A 9,229-nucleotide genomic window follows, 5' to 3' on the forward strand; every position below is an offset into this window, starting at 1 on the left:
AAAAAGACTAAATGTCCATCAACTGATGAATGGATAAAGAAATTGTGGTTTATATACACAATGGAGTACTACGTGGCAATGAGAAAGAATGAAATATGGCCCTTTGTAGCAATGTGGATGGAACTGGAGAGTGTGATGCTAAGTGAAATAAGCCATACAGAGAAAGACAGATACCATATGGTTTCACTCTTATGTGGATCCTGAGAAACTTGACAGAAACCCATGGGGGAGGGGAAGGAAAAAAAAATGAGGTTAGAGTGGGAGAGAGCCAAAGCATAAGAGACTCTTGAAAACTGAGAACAAACTGAGAGTTGATGGGGGGTGGGAGGGAGGGGAGGGTGGGTGATGGGTATTGAGGAGGGCATCTTTTGGGGTGAGCACTGGGTGTTGTATGGAAACCAATGTGACAATAAATTTCATATATTAAAAAAATATAAAATTTAAAAAAATTTAAAAAAAAATCTTTTCAGGGTAGGAAACTCCTCCAGTCAGCTGGCCAGTATTGTTCAATCACTGAGTATTCAGCATCATTAATACCAGAATAGCCAAGAAATCATTCCAACCAGAAAAGGCCCAAGTACCAATTATTGAACTGTGATGATTTATGTTTGTGACTGATGTGACTAACATAAGTCAACTGTTTATGTGTGGAAATGCAACCAGTGATTGACAAGAACTGCAGCATATGACTCATGCTGTGTCTACCCTGAGCCAAAGCAGTCAGTCAATTCTGATGGTATAATCATCAATCAAATAAATGATTTGGCAGCCTAAATATTTAACAACCAGATGATGGCTGAAATGTTCACTTTTCAATCAGTCATGCAAACACAGTCCTAGTAAAAGGAGTAACTGAAATTCAGAGTAGTTTTCCTTATCCTAAAAGTCATTCATCCCCAAATATTCATTGAATGCCTACTATGCTCTCAGTACTCTGGTGGGAATACAGAAATGGAAAACCGATATAAATGAGAATTATTTTTCAAACTCTTTCTCTTATAACCTTTTGCTACCTACCCTGCTAAGCAATTTTCTTAGTGGTCATCAGCCATCAGCACTCAGTGACCTTCTATATTGATCCTTCCTCAAATACTTCTTATGGCTAAGAAAAACCTCCCATTTAACCAAAATGTGCTTTGGTATGGCAAAACCTCAGCACCTATACATTTCATTGACTAGAGTAATTGCAATGAGACTGGTACTTCCTGGATAGAGAAAGGTTTATGATAAAAATTCATTACTATCATGCCCATTATATAATTCTTTGTGTTCTATAAGCTCTATAAGCACTGTGCTCTATAAGCACTGTGTTCTATAAGCACTGCCAAAGATAATTTAAAATAGCCTCAGCAGGTCCAATACAACTTCTCCACGTTACATGTAAAGAGGAAATGCCACACAGAAAAAAACAACCTCAGACACCCTTGCCTTTTCTTTCTCTATACTTTTTCTGGAAGCAAATTTTTACATTCCCATGATACTTATATGCTAAATCTGGAGACAGCATATAGATGACTACCTTACTTTAATAATCATTTATCATAAGCTCGGTATTGGGCGAAATATAAACTCTTGACAAACTCCAAGGACTCCTCTATTCTTAAGTTCCCTTTATTCTCAAGGACTCCTTTATTCTATTGCAATGGCTCCTGAAAAACTTCCCTTTTTCAAGGGTAATTTTTTCAAACACAATCAATAATCTACAACCACCTTTGTAATGTCTTTAGAAGCCAAAACCTTTTCAACTTTTGAGTTTTGGTTCTTTTTTTTTTTTTTAAGTTTATTTATTTATTTTGAGGAACAAAGAGTGTGTGCATGGGAGCATGAGTGGGGGAGGGGCTGAGGGAGAGAGAATCCCAAGTAGGCTCCACTCAGCGTGGAGTCCGACACCGGGCTTAATCCCACAACTGTAAGATCACTACAGGAGCCTCTATCAAGAGTTGGATGCTGAACCGACTGAGCCACCCAGGTGCCCCAAGTTTTTAAGGTAAAGTGCATGGCTGGACTCTACAAGCCCAAGATTTAAAGTTTTGCATTATGGGTTATTAATGAAGTTATTAATACCCTTTCTGCTGTTCATACATAATAAGAAATGCTTAATTTACAATTTTTTCTTTAGTCTTAGAATTTCAGAGTTGAAATGAGTTTTAAGGCATATCCAGTCCAGAACTTGAGTGTCTTCAGGAACATCCACAATAATGTTGTTCAGCCCTTGCTCTAACGGTCTCAGCAATGAGGAGGTCACTACCTAATGAGGGAGATCGTTCTATCTTATCACATCACCTTAGAAATGTTTTCCCTATTCTGAGTCAGGTTTTGTTTTGTTTTGTTTGTCCTGTAGGTTTAATCCATGATGCTAGTTATACCCCTGGGGTCTTAGGGGACAAATCTAATCCCTTTATATGACAGCCCTCCATATATTTGAAATCCCCTACCTAGTGCTGAACACTTTATTCTAAAGATGCCCTTGAATCATTCCTCATAGAATATGATTTTGGTTCCATCACCATCCTGGTTTCTGATCTCTAAATCAGCAGCTTTCAACCATTATTTTGTAACACAGTCATTCTTGTGATCAGTAAGAAACAAAAGGGTAAAATACTGTACCAACTACACCTAGAATTAAGAATAACTTACCTTCAAATTTAAAAGGTCACAAAGAAGTGGAAAAACATTCCATGCTCATGGATTGGAAACAAACATTGTTAAAGTGTCTATACTACCCAAAGCAATCTATACATTTAATGTACTATCAAAATACCACCAGCATTTTTCACAGAGCTAGAGCAAACAATCCTAAAATCTGTACAGAACCACAAAGACCCCAAATAGCCGAAGCAATTCTGAAAAAGAAAAGCAAACCTGGAGACATCACGATTCCAGTCTTCAAGCTTCAAGGTGTATTACACAGTAGTCATCACAGCAGTATGGCACTGGCACAAAAACAGACACACTGATCAATGGAACAGAATTGAAAACCCAGAAATGGACCCACAAACGTATAGCCAACTAACCTTTGACAAAGCAGGAAAGAGGATCCAATGGAAAAAAGACAGTCTTTAGCAAATGGTGTTAGGAGAACTGGACAGCGACATGGAGAAGAATCTACCTGGACCACTTTTTTACACCACACAAAAAAATAAACTCAAAATGGATGAAAGACCTAAATGTGAGGCAGGAAACCATCAAAATCCTAGAGGAAAAAACAGGCAACAACCTCTTTGTCCTTAGCCTCAGTAATCTCTTACTCGACACTTCTCTGAAGGCAAGGGGAATAAAAGCAAAAAGGAACTACTGCAACCTCATCAAAATAAAAAGCTTCTGCACAGTGAGAGAAACAATCAACAAAATTAAAAGGCAACCAAAGGAAAGGGAGAATATATTTGCAAATAACATATTGGATAAAGGATTAATATCCAAAATCTATAAAGAACTTACCAAACTCAACACACAAAAAATAAATAACCCAGTGAAGAAATGGGCAAAAGACATGAATGGACACTTTTCCAAAGAAGACATAGAGATGACTAACAGACACATGAAAAGATGCTCAACACTGCTCATCATCAAATCAAAACCCACTGAGATACCACCTCACACCAGTCAGAGTGACTAAAATTAACAACTCAGGAAACAAGAGATGCTGGTGAGGATGTAGAGAAGGGGTACCCTCTTGCACTGTTGGTGGGAATGCAAACTGGTGCAGCCACTCTGGAAAACTGTGGAGATTCCTCAAAAAATTAAAAACAGAATTACCCTGAGACCCAGCAATAGCACTACTAGGAATTTATCCAAAGGAAATAGTAGTGCTGATTCATAGGGACATATGTACCCAAATGTTTATAGCAGTGCTTTCAACAATAGCCAAATTAAGAGCTCAAATGTCCATCAACTGATGAATGGATAAAGAAGATGTGGTATGTGTGTGCATATTATATAATTATTTATATACTATAAATATTATATATATACATATATATATATAATATGTGTGTGTATACATACATACACACACAATGGAAAACTAGGCAGTGAAAAAGAATGAAATCTTGCCATTTGCAACAACATGGGTGGAAATGGAGGATATGATGCTAAGGGAAATAAGTCGGTCAGAGAAGATAGGTATCATATGTGGAACTTGAGAAACTTAACAGAAGACCATGGGGAAGGGAAGGGAAGAAAAAAAAAATAGTTGTAAACTGACAGGGAGCCAAATCATAAGAGACTCAAATACAGAGAACAAGCTGAGGGTTGATGTGAGGGTGGGGGAGGGAAAAATGGGTGATGGGCATTGAGGAGGGCACTTGTTGGGATGAGCATTGGCTGTTGTATGTAAGTGATGAATCATGGGAATCTACTCCCAAAGCCAAGAGCACAGTGTACACTCTGTATGTTAGCTAACTTGACAATGAATCATATATAAAACATATAAATAAATAAATAAATAAATAAATAAATAAATAAATAAATAAAATTCAACATCAATTTAGTGCATTGGCCATCTATGGAAATCATCTTAGAATGTCCCTGCAGTCAGAGGTAACTTATAACCTAAAACAAAGGTGCCTCCCCAAAAGGTTCTCTGCATCAATCTAGTAACTACTGTCAAATGATGTACAAACTACAACATATGACCTAAGACAGTGTATCTTAAAAGCTCTCATCACAAGAAAAACAAAATTTGTAATTATGTGCATAGTGACAGGTATTATTAACTAGACATACTGTGATATTTTTGCAAATATATACCAATACTGAATCATGTTGTACATCCAAATACAAAGTTATATGCCAAGTATATCTCAATGAAAAGAAGAAATGATTAAAGCTTCTAGTTTACAGTAAAATTATTGTCCACAAGATTGTGCTCTAAGTCCAGATAACCAACACTGACTCCTATGACTCATATATCCTCAGACTGGAAAAGAGTGATTTGAGCTATTGCACAAGAAAGTTCAATTCCCCTACTCAAACTTGGGACTCATCTAGCAACTTTCTAACCTGTAATATAACCTCCTGAGTGTACAAACCTAAAGCAGAGTGTGCCTGGTATGCAAAGCTGATGCCAGTCACTCTCTCTCACTGTTGATATATCATCACTACAGTTTGAGCATTGGTCTCCTTTGAAATTTGTGCATGTGAATTGATTTCTCAGCCTCATCCCTGCTGGAAAAATGAAGTGAGTTTGGTGCTTGAAAAGCTGAGCAACGCAGTCTGCACTATGAAGAATCTCACAGTGGTGCTAACTCTAACATGCCTCTGATCCTATATTGACAACACATATATGTTGGTGCCTCATCAAATGTGTAAAAGATGGGGACTCTGCAGCCCCTTTTTCCCACCAGACCTTCCTCTGCCCAACTTATCAGCCCTGATCCCTCTAAGGTGCAAGGAGTTGCTGCTCAGGTCAGATTTAGAGACTTTGTCAGGCCCCTGAGAGAGCAGGACAGCATGACTGTCCTTAGGAGCCCAAGTGACATTCTCCTTACTGTTTTTCCCCATTACCTGCATCCCAGCTAATGCCCTCTTCTCTTCACCCCTTCTGGGATAGGAGTATAGCTGGGACTACAGACCCAATCACCTTCCATTCTACTCCACAGGCTCAACCTACCTACTGGTACCAATAGTGAATTTGGTGATGACGTAGATAGTGGGTTTTGAATGGAATAGAATGTATCACTTGTCTTCAAGTCTAAGCCATTTTTTTCTTTCTAAAGAAATTTTTTAAATTCTTTCTTTAAATTCTTTCTTCCTAAAACCTCTGCTGGTAGAAAAAGGTGTCTTTCCTCTTGCCCTGCCTCCCTTCACAATTCTGTTCACTTTTATTCCCCATGTACTCCAGCATTGGTTATGGTCATGGGAAAGTAACATGTTCACCAAGGCACACTGAACATGAAAGCATATAAACTTTTTTTTTCAGAATAGCAAGAGCTTTAATGGATAGTTACTAACCACTTCTTAGCTGATGACAGTTTTCTATCTTTTTCCAAGGGGTTCAAGCTAGCAGCATTTGCTACCCCACTGGATAATGAGGGGCAAGGGTTAACAGGATAAGGAATCGGTGTAGTACCTGACTCTCCAACTCCCCAATATGAGCCATTAGAACACTGTTGTGTGGAGATAATGGGCCATTCATGCTGAGGCAGGGCTGTTAGTGCTAGGCCAGGGTCTCAGGCAGAAAAAAATTTTTTTTTCTTCATATTTTTGCCACTTTTTTACCTTACCCACTTATGCCCTAAAAACCTGTGTCAAATGGTTTCATTTAGGTTAGTCTGATTTTCTCAAATAAAATGTAATCTCTCCCTGAAAGCATGACTGATATTCTAGTTTCTTCCTGTATCTATTTTCTCCATAGCACCAACTACTAAATATTTGCTAAGTGAAATCATTTGCCTTTCACTTGGTATGGATAAATTAGTTACACCTTAAGCTTCCAATCTGTTCTCACTAGTCCAAATCAATAAACATACTTGGGTTCTTCCTGCCAACACAATTATACATACAAATGCAACATGGGTTCTGACATTGTGAGAAAAGAGCTAGTTACAAAATGATCATCCCAGTGACTCAAAGTATAATTATATTAATATTTCCTAAGATTTTCTGGAAAACAAAAAATGTAAATTCCTTAAGACATAGACTCCCTAAAATTTACATGGAAACTCCAGTTTGAAAAACATTGACTACTACACAAAATAACAGAGAACATAAATATAGTGGATGAAGAGGTAGCAAATATTCACACTATCAAAATATAGACATTACTTGACCTCCAAGGACCATAGTGAATTTTCATTAGGTAGAAAGAGATAGTCAGCTTGAGGAAGGACAAACCAGGGCAACAAAGGAAATCCGAGTCAGAGCTATTGACACAACTTCCCGAAGCTTCTTAATTCTTGCCTGAGTCACTAGTCTGGCCTCCCTCATAAAGCAGAACATGTATTCATAGAGTAGGCTCTGGAGCTAGACTGCCTCTAAATCCCAGTTCTATACACCAACTCTGGCCTTGGGACACTAACTGGACTTCTTTGAACCTCTCTTTCCCCACCTACAGAATGGTGATTATAATAATTCCTTTATGTATGTGAATGACACAGTGCCTGACACATGGTTAGCACTCAGAAAACTACCCTGGGGTCTTAATTCCTACTATTCATCCTAGTCTTCAGCCATTCTTCAGTACTCCCCGTCCAAAGAGAAGAGGATTCCTTCTCTTGCTTAGGTGAATTCATCTCTGCCCAGGACTCCACCACCCTTCCTGAACCTTAGAGACCTGCTCAACTGGTTGCCTCCTCCCTACTAATAGACACACCAATCAGCATCTTAAGGCCTTCTTCCATCTTAAAACCTCCTCCCTCAACACTGCGTCCCTCTCCATCTACTCTTCTACATCTCTCCTTCTTCTTCAGAGAAACTGATAGAAAAAGTGCTCTATCATTTTTCAAAGGCCAACTCATAAAAGGTGATCTCCAACTCGTACACTTCGATTCATTCTTCCACTACTACAGTTGAAAGTCTGACACACACATACACACACACTGAAATTGCTCTGAGAAAGGCTGACAATGCTTCTCTGATGCCAAATCCAATGTGATGTGTCACTGAAAATTATAAACTTGACAGCATGTTAGACTATTTTTTTTAAAGAGAGAAAGAACGTGCACACATCAGGGAGGGGCAGAGGGAGAGAGAATCTTAAGCAGTCTCAACGCTCATCATGGAGTCCAACGCAGGGCTCAATCTCATGACCATGAGATCATGAGCTGAGCTGAAATTAAGAGTTTGATGCTTAACTGACTGAAGCACCCAGGCACCCTGAACCCTCTCTCTTCTTGAAATGTTCTGTTCCTTAGGATTTTATGACATCACACTCCATTTATTTTCTTCCTTCCTCTTTGAGGAGTCCCTCTGAAGGCACCTTCTCTCTCCTTGTCCTCTCAACAATGATATTTTTCAGGACTCCAATTTCGGCCTTCTCATCTGTCTACTTGTATGCTGATTTCACTGCCTCCTGGAATGATGAGGATTCCTAAATTTCTATCTTTAATCTGGTTTCATTCTTGAACTCCAGATGACCACTCTTTAGCCCGATGCCTGTATATCTTCACCTGAACTTCCTACAAACATCTCAATTCAATACATCCCAAACTAAACTCATAATTTTCTTCTCCAAACCTGGTATTCCTCCTGCTTCCCTATGCCCACATCGTGCAAATTAAAACTCCATTTTTACATTTGGGAATGTGGTTTTTTGGATCCTAGGGAACACATGTACATACATACCTCAAAATCTTTAGTGGGCTTACTCAAAAGTATTTCAAGTGTTTTAAAGGGGCCCACAAAAGAAAGGAATCTCTTTCCCTTTACCTCTATCTAAAAACAGACTCCTTTTTGTTTTATTTTGGTTTGGTTTGGTTTGGTTTTCCCAAGAAGTTTATTTGGGCAGACCTGGGGACAGGGAGGCTCTGCATCTAAAAGAAGGTGTTGGGCCTCTTGGTGGTGAAGCATAGCTTGTGCTGGCAACGTAGGTCCCACGTGGGGCTGTAGGAACTTAATCTTACTGTCATCAAACTGCTTGACTGCTAGCTGGCAGCACTTGCTGGCTATAATCTCTTCCATCTTCATGATCTGGATGGAGACGGCCCAGTGGGCAGTGCCAGGTGCCCCATCTTGGCAGCACCAGGTAACAGTGTCTGCAGGGGTCAGGTCTGGGTACTCCCAATATGTGTTGTGGATGCCACTGAGGGAGTCATAATGCAGCCAGATGCCAAAGGGGATTTCTAGAACACCTGTCCACAGAAGACAATTTCCCCTCAAGATTTCTTCAGCTTCTTCAGCTGAGACAAAAAGTACCAGAAGCAGGACTTAGCAACAACATGATTAGGTGCAAAGATTCACATGTGATAGAGAGAAGGAGTGCAGCATCTGAGTGTGGGCAGGCAGTACCCCACCACCGTGTACTCTCGCAGTGTGCCTAACACCTTCATGGTGCACTCTCCACACTCGCCACCACCCAAGCTCAGCTCCCTTTTTTTTTTTTTAATATATGAAATTTATTGTCAAATTGGTTTCCATACAACACCCAGTGCTCATCCCAAAAGGTGCCCTCCTCAATACCCATCACCCACCCTCTCCTCCCTCCCACCCCCCATCAACCCTCAGTCTGTTCTCAGTTTTTAACAGTCTCTTATGTTTTGGCTCTCTCCCACTCTAACCTCTTTTTTTTTTT

General features: G+C 39.5%; 1 pseudogene; it reads right to left on the minus strand.

Annotated features, from left to right (window-relative positions):
- Positions 1 to 8,416: 8,416 nt before the first annotated feature.
- Positions 8,417 to 8,987, minus strand: LOC112856311 (large ribosomal subunit protein eL20 pseudogene; annotated as a pseudogene).
- Positions 8,988 to 9,229: the final 242 nt, after the last annotated feature.

The sequence above is a fragment of the Puma concolor genome, chromosome B3 (genome assembly GCF_028749965.1).
Source record: "Puma concolor isolate L17-30 chromosome B3, mPumCon1.1.hap2, whole genome shotgun sequence".
Classification (NCBI taxonomy): Eukaryota; Metazoa; Chordata; class Mammalia; order Carnivora; family Felidae; genus Puma; species Puma concolor.